This window comes from Carcharhinus amblyrhynchos, chromosome 8 (genome assembly GCF_965287045.1).
Source record: "Carcharhinus amblyrhynchos chromosome 8, sCarAmb.v2.hapA, whole genome shotgun sequence".
Taxonomy (NCBI): domain Eukaryota; kingdom Metazoa; phylum Chordata; class Chondrichthyes; order Carcharhiniformes; family Carcharhinidae; genus Carcharhinus; species Carcharhinus amblyrhynchos.
The window spans coordinates 88,083,255-88,095,924 of NC_137331.1; the positions used below are offsets into that span (position 1 = coordinate 88,083,255).

Below are 12,670 nucleotides of genomic sequence, written 5' to 3' on the forward strand. Positions count from 1 at the left end.
TTCTGAAGAGGCAAGAGTGCTACCAGCTGAGCTACATCTGACACTATACAAATAAAGAATTGGAGATTGCCCTTACCATTCACTGCTTCTAGTGGGTGAATCACATTAACACCAATTTACCCACCCTAAGGACTGAAGAAAAATAACAAAGATTTCTGCTGTTGTTTTAGGCAGGGCTAGAATCACCAGGAAAGTGGATAAGAACATAAGAAATAGGAGCAGGAGTAGGCCATCTAGCCCTTTGAGCCTGCCCCGCCATTCAATAAGATCATGGCTGATCTGAAGTGGATCAGTTCCACTTTCCCGCTTTCTCCCCATAACCCTTAATTCCCCTGTCGATCAAAAACCTATCTACCCGTGACTTTAATATATTTAGCAAGGTAGCCTCCATCACTTCAACGGGCAGAGAATTCCAGAGATTCACCACCCTTTGAGTGAAGAAGTTCCTCCTCAACTCCGATCTAAACTGCACCCCCCCCTTATCTTGAGGCTCTGTCCTCTAGTCCTGCTATCCTTTCTAAGCAGGGAGGATCTCTCTACCTCCACCCTATCCATCCCTTTCATTACCTTATACGTCTCTATAAGATCCCCCCCTCATCCTTCTAAACTCCAACGAGTACAGACCCAGTCTATTTAGTCTCTCTTCATAGTCCAACCCCCTCATCTCCGGTATCAGCCTAGTGAACCTCCTCTGCACTCCCTCCAAGGCCAATATATCCTTCCGCAAGTGCGGCAACCAAAACTGCACACAGTACTCCAGCTGCGGCCTCACCAGCGCCCTGTACAGTTGCAGCAAGACCTCCCTACTTTTATATTCTATCCCCCTCGCTATAAAGGCCAACATTCCATTCGCCTTCTTGATCACCTGCTGCACCTGCAGACTGGGTTTTTGTGACTCGTGCACAAGGGCCCCCAGGTCCCTCTGCACCGTAGCATGCTGCAGCTTTTCGCCTTTTAAATAATAACCCCTCCTAGTATTATTTCTGCCAAAAGTGGAAAAAGGATGAAGGGATGAAGGATAAAGTGGATGAAGGGAAGGCGGTGGATGTTGTCTACCTGGATTTCAGCAAGGCCTTTGACAAGGTCCCCCATGGGAGGTTAGTTAGGAAGGTTCAGTCGCTAGGTACACATGGGGAAGTTGTAAATTGGATTAGACACTGGCTCATTGGAAGAAGCCAGAGAGTGGTTTGCTTCTCTGAGTGGAGGTCTGTGACTAGTGGAGTGCCACAGGGATTGGTGTTGGGTCCATTGTTGTTTGTCATCCATATCAATGATCTGGATGATAATGTGGTAAATTGGATCAGCAAATTTGCTGATGATACAAATATTAGAGGTGTAGTGGACAGTGAAGAAGGTTTTCGAAGCTTGCAGAGGGACTTGGACCAACTAGAAAAATGGGCTGAAAAATGGCAAATGGACTTTAACGCAGACAAGTGTGAGGTATTGCACTTTGGAAGGACAAACCAAAGTAGCACGTACAGGCTAAATGGTAGGACTCTGAAGAATGCAGTTGAACAAAGGGATCTGGGAATACAGGTACAGAATTCCCTAAAAGTGACGTCACAGGTGGATAGAGTCATAACGGGTGCTTTTGGTACATTGGCCTTTTTAAATCGAAGTTTCGAGTATAAAAGTTGGAGTGTTATGGTAAGGTTATATAAGGCATTACTGAGGCCGAATTTAGAGTATTGTGTACGGTTTTGGTCACCTAGTTACAGGAAGGATGTAAATAAGGTTGAAAGAGTGCAGAGAAGGTTCACAAGGATGTTGCCGGGACTTGAGAAGCCGAGTTACAGCAAGAGATTAAATAGGGTAGGACTTTATTCCCTGGAGCGTAGAAGAATGAGGGGAGATTTGATAGAGGTGTACAAGATTTTGATGGGTATAGGTAGAGTGAATGCAAGCAGGCTTTTTCCACTGAGGCGAGGGGAGAAAAAAACCAGAGGGCATGGGTTAAGGGTGAAAGGAGAAAAGTTTAAAGGGAATATTAAGGGGGGGGGGCTTCTTCACGCAGAGAGTGGTGGGCGTGTGGAATTAGCTGCCGGATAAAGTGGTAAATGCGGGGTCACTTTTAACATTTAAGAAAAACTTGGACGGGTTCATGGATGAGAGGGGTGTAGAGGGATATGGTCCAAGTACAGGTCAGTGGGACTAGGCAAAAAATGGCTCAGCACAGACAAGAAGGGCCAAAAGGCCTGTTTCTGAGCTGTAATTTTCTATGGTTCTAATCTTAGAAACAGTGCTCCTCCTCCTGTTGTCAGCAGGAACTCCTCTTTCCTGTTTACAGTCACATAGCCCAGTCACTTGAGTAACTGTACTAACCAAACAAAATAACTTTCATTTCCGCAGAAGGAAGACAATCAGTGCTTGGCAAGAATAAACTGGAAATGGAAAATGCTAAAGCAATCTACTTCTTTTGAGTTTTGGAAGACATGACTATTTTCAACTGACAGATGGGAAATTTTGAAGTATTGTAGACCTAGCCCCAGACAACGCTCCAACAATGGTTTTGAAAAGAATCTGGCCAGACTACAATATTGTGTCAATATGAACACAGGCAAGCTTATTTCAGTGTTTATAATGAACAAGAGTTCATGATTGATTGGAATCTTATTCCGATTGAGAGATCAGCAAAATTCTTATGATCCTCTCATCCTGTGATTTAATTTGTTTCCCTCTCCTATTTCAGCAACAGGTTGGAACAATCCCTACTGCATCCCCTACTACAAAGTTCAGAAGTTTGCACTGTGATATTCTGAAATTGGATATGCTCATTACAGTGTTAACAATGCCTAATTAGCATAAAAAGCTTGTAAAATAAACATGACAAATAAAAACACAAGACAGAATAATGCACACAGGAAGCCACGCACCAGAAGACGCAAATGAATGAGAGACAAACAAGGCTATTCAACCAAAGCAATAAGCATTAGAATTTGGGTGTGAAAGTTTAGAAGGAGGAGAAAAGGGCAACAAGGAAAGACAGAGAACTTGCTAGGACAAGAGAATGACAAGCAACATTTCAGATAAAGAAAAATACATAGATTAAATTATCTTCCCAAAACAACATGCATCCAGCTAAAGAACGGCATAGTATAATTCTGAACAAAAATCACTTTTTTAAAAAAAAAACCTTGCCTTGGATCGTCCATTGACCTCCTTATGATAGTTCAATGACAAAATCCCAAGAGTCATGATTCCTGACCTAACTGATTTCAGAAAAATACTACCAATCTACAACATTGATTATTGGGGCGGCACGGTAGCACAGTGGTTAGCACTGCTGCTTCACAGCTCCAGGGTCATGGGTTCGATTCCCGGCTCGGGTCACTGTCTGTATGGAGTTTGCACATTCTCTGCGTGGGTTTCCTCTAGGTGCTCCGGTTTCCTCCCACAGTCCAAAGATGTGCGCGTTAGGTTGATTGGCCATGCTAAGAAATTGCCCCTTAGTGTCCAGGGATACGTAGGTTAGAGGGGATTAGTGGGTATAATATGTAGGGATATGGGGTAGGGCCTGGGTGGGATTGTGTCCGGTGCAGACACAATGGGCCAAAGGGCCTCTTTCTGCACTGTAGGGTTCTATGATTATATACCTAACCTGACCCTCACTGCCAGCCACACAGCTTTTGAGCCCAAATAGTTACTAATCTTTCTCCTCCTTAGTCAAAAACTACAATGATTTTGGCCAGAGAGTAGGAACAGAGGAACACTGATGGGTTGCAGTAGGAATTAATGTAGTAGCATACCTGATAGGGGAGAGAAGTGGTATGATAGGAAGGAGGAACTACAGGAACCAAGAACCTAAGAGGCGCCATGAGAAAAAAAAAGATAAAACAAATAAAAGGAGCTTGGATCTGAATTTGTTTGATCAAAACACATTCAACTATCACATTCTGGAACAATATATTTTCACACTTGTGGAGCTTTCCCAGTCGATAGCCACTGATACAATGTTATTGATTTGGCAGAAGAGTTGTGATTAAGGGAACATTTAACAGCTATGTTTACCCATTTGTTGGTTTACCATGTAACTAGCATTTGTATTGTAGTTGGGCAAGTTAAGTAATGGAGTTGGCTTTTACCTGGAGGGCTGAAGTTTGGATTTTGAAATGAGAGATTATCTAGATTAGCACACAGCAATTGATTTAACCTCTCCTTTATCAGCTTTGAAGGAATAAATTTGTTTGAGCAGGGAAATTTACATTGATTTAAGCAAAGTGAACAAATTTGCTGTTAGGTCTCGGACTGCATGACTGCCTGCGTATCTGTGGCTTCCAGTACCAAAGAATGGCTGTCCTGCTCCATCTCCAATGTTAAAAGGCCAGTCAAAAATGGAAGTCTCCTCAGTCTTTGATTCACATCTATGTTCCTTGTTTGGTGCTGCATCAGTGGCTGCTATGCAGGGAGATAATCTGAAATCTGATCCCAATGCCAAGCTCTTCATGGGAGTTATATTCTGAGCTTTGTCCCCACAGGAGAATGAATGGTTCTTGAAAAAGAGGCAGCCTTGTGTTCTTTGTCTTTTTGTCTGTCTTTTGCAAGCATTCAGTAGACGTTGAATAAGGCCACAGAGTTTCTGAAGTTTATGCTTTTCTTCTTTCAAGAAAGTCTTAACAAATTTTGCAGGCTATAGAATTGTAGTTTAACACTAGATACTACAGGCACCTTTCAGAAATATGAGTTGAAAGAAACAGTCCGCACTTTTGTGAAGGAATCAAAAATTGCAGAAAGTTTTTTTCAAAATTAATTGGTATTTTATTTTCACTTAACAGCCTTATTCCAAAACGTTTCATTGCAACAAGAGGCTGACCACAGAAGGAAAACAACTAATGTAAATGCATAAAAGGAGACAAATACAGCATCAGCTAAAAGCCTCTTAACAAATCATCCTTTCAATATCCCTGACTGCATTCATGCCTTAATATTTTAATATATTTAAAAAATCAAGTGAGTTACTTAGGTACTTCGAATGTGAATGAACTATTTATTTTAAATGTATTTTAAATTCTGACATGAAATATGTATACACCAAGAGGGCCAATATTTATTGCCCATTCCTAATTGCCCACAAGAAGATGGCAGTGAACCACCTTTTAAAACCTGTTACATTTGTTTGGTAAAGATGCTCTCACAATACCATTTGGGAGGGAGTTCTAGGATTTTGACCCACCAACAATCAAGGAATTGTGCATTTCCAAGTCAGGAAGTTGTGCAACTTGAAAGGGAACCTGCAAATTCCCAAACACCTGTTGCCATCGTGCTCCTGGGTGATAGAATTCCTGGGAGCTGCTGTCAAAGAAGCCTCAGCAAGATTAAATGAATCTTATTGATTGCGTTTGTGTCTGATCTAGTTAAGCTTCTGGTCAATGGTAATCCCCAGGATGTTGATTTTGGGGATGTCAGTGCTACAAATGTCATCACACGGAATTTAACATCAGTGGGATTTTACAGTCCTGCCGAAAACCATGGAGTTTTGAATGGTTTGCTGCAGTTCCAGCTATGATGTAGCCATAAAATTCTGCCCATTGTAAGTCAAGGGGAGATGGTTAAACTCTCTTGTTGGATATGGTCTTGTGCAACACAAACGTTACTTGCCACACAGACCAGTTGAGTATCTTCCAGGTCTCACTGCAGGTGGACATAGATTGCTTCATTATCTGAGGAGTTACAAATGGAACCAAAATCTTACTGGTAAGCATTCCCATTACTGATCTTAGGATGGGGTTTTGAAGGGTGCAGCACAGTGAGGTTGTTGATAAAGCAGCTAAAAATCGTTGGCAGTAGAACACTGACTTGAGGAACTCCTGCAGCAATGTTTTTGAATTGAGATGATCACCTCCAACAATCGTAGAAACAAAGGACAATAGGCCATTCGGCCCATCGAGCATGCTCTGCCATTAATTATGGTCATGGCTGATCATCACTCCAGTGCTTTTTACCCAAACTGTCCACATAGCCCTTTATGGGGTATGTTTAAAGCAGAGATTGACAAATTTCTAAATACCAATGACAGAGCTTCCACAGTCCTTTGGGATAGAGAATTCCTCAGATTCACAACCTTCTAAGTGCATAGAACATTACAGCGCAGTACAGGCCCTTCGGCCCTCGATGTTGCGCCAACTAGTGGAACCAATCTAATGGCCCTCTAACCTAAACTATTCCAATGTTATCCATATGCCTATCCACTGACCATTTGAATGCCCTTAAAGTTGGCAAGTCCACAACTGCTGCAGGCAGGGCATTCCACACCCTCACTGCCCTCTGAATAAAGAGCATACCTCTGACATCCATCCTATAATTACCACCCCTTAATTTAAGTAAATTAAGTAAAAGGAGTTTCTCCCTTCTCAGCCCTAAGTGACCTTCTCCTTATTTTCAAATTGTGTCCTCTCGTTCTAAACTCCCCAACTAGAGGAAACATCTTACCTCCATCTACCCTCCATCTACCCTGTCTATCTCTGGAATACTTTGTAGGTTCCAATGAGATCACCACTCATTCTTCAAAATTCTAGAAAACACAGGCCCAGTTGCCCTAATCTTTCTTCATTAGGACAGGCCCGCCATGGTGGAAATAAGTCGAATGAATCTTTGTTGCACTCCCTCTATAACAATTATATCCTTCCTAAAGTAAGAGGATCAAAACTCTACACCATTCCAAGTGCAGTCCAACCAAGGTTCATTACAACTGAAGCAGGATTTTGCTCCTTCTGTGCTCAAATCCTCTTGCACTAAAGGCTAACGTGCCATGAGCCTTCCTAACTGCCTGCTGCATCTGCACATTAGCTTTCACTGACGTAATGATGAGGATACCCAGATTGCTTTGTACATGTACACTTTCTAATCTGCCATCATTTAAAAAATAATCTGGACCTCTGTCCTTCCCAAAGTGGATAATCTCCCAGTTTTCCACATTACATTCATTTGCATATTCTTGCCCAAGTCTGCCCAAATCTTCCTCACAACTCACATTCCCACTTAGATTTGTGTCATCCACAAATTTGGAAATATTACATTTGGTCCCCACATCCAAATCATTGATATATATCGTAAACAGCTGGGGCCCAAGTTGACGTACACTACCAGTCACAGCCTGCCAGTGTGAGAATGACCTGTTACTTCCTACTATTTGCATTATGCCTGCTAAACAATCCTTAATCCATGCCAGCATTTATGAACCAAACTCCCAGAGGGAATGTTATCAAATGCCTTCTGTAAATCTAAGTAAACTACATCCACTGACCCCCTTTATCAGTCCTATTTCTAACATCCTCCAAAAATTTGAACAAAATTTGTCAAACCCTTTCTTGTGGCTCCAGACAAGACAATTCTAAAAGAGTCTAAAAACTGATTTACCAGATCTGGTAAAGACAAAGGAACGTAGTAGCTATTCCACCCAAAGACTCTGGGTATAATTGTCTAGAATCCAGTTTGAATACACAAAAAGGGGGTTAAAAGCTAGCCGAGAGAGCTGCCCAATGCTTGTCTGTGTGTGCTGTGAGAAAAGTGGATAAACCTTCCCACGTTGAAGAAAATACAGCAACTGAGGCAGGGTCCCTACAAAAATAGCCACCTATTGCAGGAATATCCGAAACTCACTCACTCTGATTGTGAAAGTCTATCAGCCAACAGAAAGGTCGCAGCTGGAAAAAACTGAAATCTCTTTCTACCGAACCAAAGAATATCTGAATTGAAGAATCAGTTGTTTGCCAAAAGTCAACTCCTGGAATCAACCTGCATCAGCAGCAATGCCCATCATCCACTCCTTTCAACTCTAGGACAGTTCTGTATAGAATCCCTACAATGCAGGAGGCCATTTGGCCCTTCAAATCCACACCGACTCTCTGAACAAACATTTTAACTAGGTCCACCCACTCGCCCTATCTCCCCATGCATTTACCACTGCTCATCCACCTAACCTACACATCTTTTGACATTAAGAGGCAACTTAGCATGGCCAATCCATCTAACATGCACATCTTTGGACTGTGGGAGGAATGATGTGGTTGGACTAAAACCTGGTGTTGTCAGACTTTTTACTGTGGGAGGAAACCAGAGCACCAGGAGGAAACCCACACAGACACAGGGAGAACGTGCAAACACCACACAATCACCCAAGGCCTGAATTGAATTTCAGTCCCTGGCGTTTGCTTTCCTATCTTTGTAATGTAAGCAAATTGGGCTATAATGGTCAGCCCCTTCATCTAAGTCATTGATATAGATCGCAAATAGTTAAGGCCCTAGCACGGAACCCTGCACCATCCCACTCTACATGATTGTCAACATGAAAACGATTCATTTATTTCAATTCTCTCTCATGTCAGTTAGCCAATCCTCCATCTGCACTAACATATTATCCCCAATACCATGAGTTCTTGTCTTATATAATAATATTTTATGTGGCACCTTATCAAGTGTCTTTTGGAAATCAATATACACAATATATGCTGATTGCCCTTTACAATCCTGCTAGTTACAGCCTCAGGAGGACTCTAATAAATTTGCCCAAGATAAGTTTCCTTTCATAAAATCATGTTGACTCTGCTTGATCATGATTTTCTAAATGTCCTGCTACTATTTCTTTAATATGGATTCTAGCTGACAAACCAGCCCATAGCTTGCTGCTATCTGTCTTTTTCCTTGAATGCAGGTGTTATATTTGCAGTTTTCCAATTCACTACGGAATCTAGAAATTTTGGAAGATTACGACCAATGACTCGACTACCTCTGCAATTACTTATTTTGAAACAGGAAAATCAGTTAAAGAAAGTCATGAAATGTTGGTCTCAGGAACCGGATGATCTCCTTCGAATCAGTGGACTGCTCAATATTTAAAAACTCAATGACCAACCTGAATGAGTACGCCACTTCAGTAACTAACTTCATTTGTATAGAAGACTGTGCACCAAAAGAAGCAAATCCGTGTGTTTCCCAACACAAAACCATGAATGAACAGCCTGCTGAAGTCCAGATCTGAAGGATTCAAGTCAGGTGAGCCTAACCTATACAAGAAATCCAGATATGACCTGTGGAGATCCAAAGATGCCAAAAGACAATATCGGACTAAGCTAGTGTCCCAGGCTAGCCACACGGACCCCCACTGACTATTTCAAGGCTTGCAAGACATAACAAACTGCAAGATGAAGGCATGTAAAATCGCCGACTCCAATGCACCCCTCCCTGATGAACTCATTCTATACCCGTTTTGAGCAAGAGGTCAGCAAGAGCATGGCCTCCACCCCGGAAACCTTGGCCAAACTTGTATCCAAGGTCACCATCGCAGACATCAGAGCAGCCTTCCTCGAAATCCATGGAAAGCGATTGGCCTAGGTAGGGTCAAGATGTATTCCAACCATTATTTTGTAAATTGAGTTTGTGTCTTTATATGCCGTTTGTGAATAGAACTCCCACTTACTTGACAAAGGAGCAGCGCTCCAAAAGCTAGTGGCTTTTGCTACCAAATAAACCTGTTGGACTTTAACCTGGTGTTGTGAGACTTCTTACTGGATGAGGTTCCCAAATGAGCACTCAGATCCAGCAGGCCAGCTAATGGGGATATTCACAACCACCTTTAACCTCTCTTTCCACCAATCTAATATCCCTCTCTGCTTCAAGAAGATAACCATCATCCCTATGCCAAAGAAAAGCCTGGCAGCATGCCTTAATGATTATTGTCTGGTGGCTCTGGCATCCATCATTATGAAGCGCTTGAAACATTCCAGCCTCCCAGATTGCCTGGATTCACTATAGTTCACCTACTGCCACAACAGATCCACAGCAGACACCATCTCCCTGGCTCTGGACTCAACCCGGGAACATCTGGATAACAAGAACACCGATGTCACACTTCTATTTATTGACTACAGCTCAGCCTTCAAACACCATTATTCCAACAAAACTCATCTCCAAACTCTGTGGCCTGGGTTTGATTCCCTTCTCTGCGACTGCATCCTAGACTTCCTAACCCACAGACTGTAAGTAGTAAGGATAGGCACCAACACCTCCTCCACGATCATCCTCAACGCCGGTGCCTGACAAGGCTGTGTCATCGGTTCCTTACTAGACTCCTCATACACCTACAACTGTGTGGCCAAATTTCCCTCCAACTCGATTTTCAAGTTTGCTGATGACACCACCGTAGGGGGTCAGATCTTGAACAATGATGAGATAGAGCACAGCAAAAAGAGGTGGAGAATCTGGTGAATTGGTGCAATGACAATAATCTCCCCTTCAATTTCAACAAAATGAAGGAGATACTCAGCGACTTCAGGAAGTGTAGTGGAGGACATGCCCCTGTCTACATCAACAGGCACAAAATTGAAATGGTGGAAAGGTTCAAGTTTCTAGGTCTGCAGGTCACCACAATTTGTCCTGATCCCTTCACACCGATGGTATAGTTAAAAAAGCCCACCGACGCCCCTACTTTCTCAGGAGGTTAAGGAAACGTGGCATGTCCGCTACGACTCTCACTAACTTTTACAGATGCATCTAGAAAGAATTACTTCTGGTTGTTTCACAGCTTGATATGGCTCTTGCTCTGCCCAAGCCCACAAGAAACTATAAAGGGTCGTGAATGAAGCCCAGTCCAACACACAAACCAGCCTCCCATCCATTGGCTCTGCCTACACTACCCGCTGCCTCAGAGAAGGAGCCAGCGCAACCAAGGACCTCACACACCCAGACATACTTTCTTCCGCCTTCTTCCATCAGGAATAAGATACAAAATTCTGAGATCACATACCAACCAACTCAAAACGTTTCTTTGATGCTGCCATCAAACGTTTGAATGGACTTACCTCATATTAAGTTGATTTTTCTCTACACCCTAGAGAAGACGGTAATACTACACTCTGCACTCTATCCTTTCATTCTCTATGAACAGTATAGCATTCAAAAAACAATACCTTTCTCTGTATACTAATACATGCGACAATAACAAAATCAAATCAAATTAACACCAAAGATTCAGGCCATCAAATCTAGCAGACACCTTAGCCTTTAGTCCAAATGTTTACAAATAAAAGTGAGGATGAAATTATGGCATAATTGAAACTTTGAATAATTTATTTTTTTTTAATTACCTAGAGATTCATATCCAGAAACGTCAGAGGAGCTCAAGACACAGACAGCAAAAACTTTGGAAGTGGAGGTAGCCATGACCATGTTGAATGACAGAGCAGGCTTAAAGTGTTGAGTAGCCTAATTCTGCTCTAATGTTCATGTTCTTTAAACTTGAAAATATAACTTTACAATTCAGCAATGTAGTTCTGTCAAGCATGTTTTGATGAGTTCCTTTTACCCTGAATATTTTCCCTAAACTGGGTTACATTGTTTGCCCCTCCTAGAAGATTGCAAGACATGCAAATGTTTGGGTGTGTTTGGAAAAGATAAAGATAATATTAATTAAATGGTGCTAGACAGAACAGGTTCAGTGTGCCAGCCTGTCTTCTCTTATCCGTATGTTTGCATGGGAAAACCTGTAGAGGCGATCACACAGAGCTCCAGTGTAATGGAGTTTGGTGTGACTGAGGTGGCTAAGAAAGTTTTACCAAAGATGAGGTTGGGATAGAAGCATATTATGTTATGTTATAGAGCGAGGACTAAGTAATCATGTGATAACAAAGATGTGGCATTTATGGGGTCAGCTCAAATCAAACATCAAAACATTGGGCTGAATCTGATGTAGCTACTGGCTGGATAGAGAATCAGATACTGAAATATAGTGGGGTTGGAGCTGGGGATCCCTGCTTATTAAGAACAAAATCTGATCAACACAAAATCTTTGAACAAGGTGTCGGCAGCAACCATCATAGCTTCCTTGATAACTTCACCCTGTTTTGCCAGCAGGTGGCTAATGTGGAAAGACGTCTTTTTGCCAGCTTTGTCTTTAGCCATTGGTGATGTCAAGGAGTTAAAAATACTGATTGAAAAATAATATAGATAAGCAAAGAGGAGCAAGGATGGAACTTTAACGTACACCAGTTATGACTGTAAAAGGAGGGAAGATGAAAAGTAATTACAAAGATGCACTGATTGTGCTGGGATACACAGCAGTATTAGGAAGACTGTTACAAAAGTGCCATGAAATAAACCACAATAGAGAAGCAATAGAGCCACATCAATCATGTTAATCATTGCAAAGAGGTCAAGGAGTGTGAGAACCCAAAAAATGCACCACAGACAGAGGACAGCATGGGTAACTCTGTTGAGGATAGTCTCAGTGCTTTGGGGAGGAATCACAGGTATGTAAATAGTTGGAAACATGCTGTGCAACAAGAGGAGTCCAGGGTCATCTGATCAGCCAACTAACTTTGGCAGAAAGCCCTGGCAAACAGCACATCTTCTCTTGAGGTTCGGAAAAGCTGCTTAAAAAAAAATTGAAGGAAACACCTAATAAAAAGACAAGTTTAGACATAGGACAGCAAATAGACAGTTCACAGCAGACAAAGCAGTTTTTGAAGTTAAGAGTGGTGATGTGAAAGGCAAGGGTACAGAGTCTGAAAATAAACAATTATTGACAAAAGCAAAGTGTATTGAGCCAAAATACATTTTATTGTATTTTTGAGACTTGACATTGGACTCTCAAATAAACTCAACACATCAACTGGACTAAAGGAAGACAGTGGTAATGTAACTGGATTAATAATCCAAAGGCCCAGACAAATACTTTGGG

The 12,670-nt window shown here is 42.0% G+C and overlaps 1 protein-coding gene across 1 annotated transcript in view; it reads right to left on the reverse strand.

Moving 5' to 3' along the window:
- Window positions 1–12,670, reverse strand: part of rad54b (RAD54 homolog B) — a 124,388-nt gene that overhangs the window by 89,177 nt on the left and 22,541 nt on the right. The window lies entirely within an intron of this gene.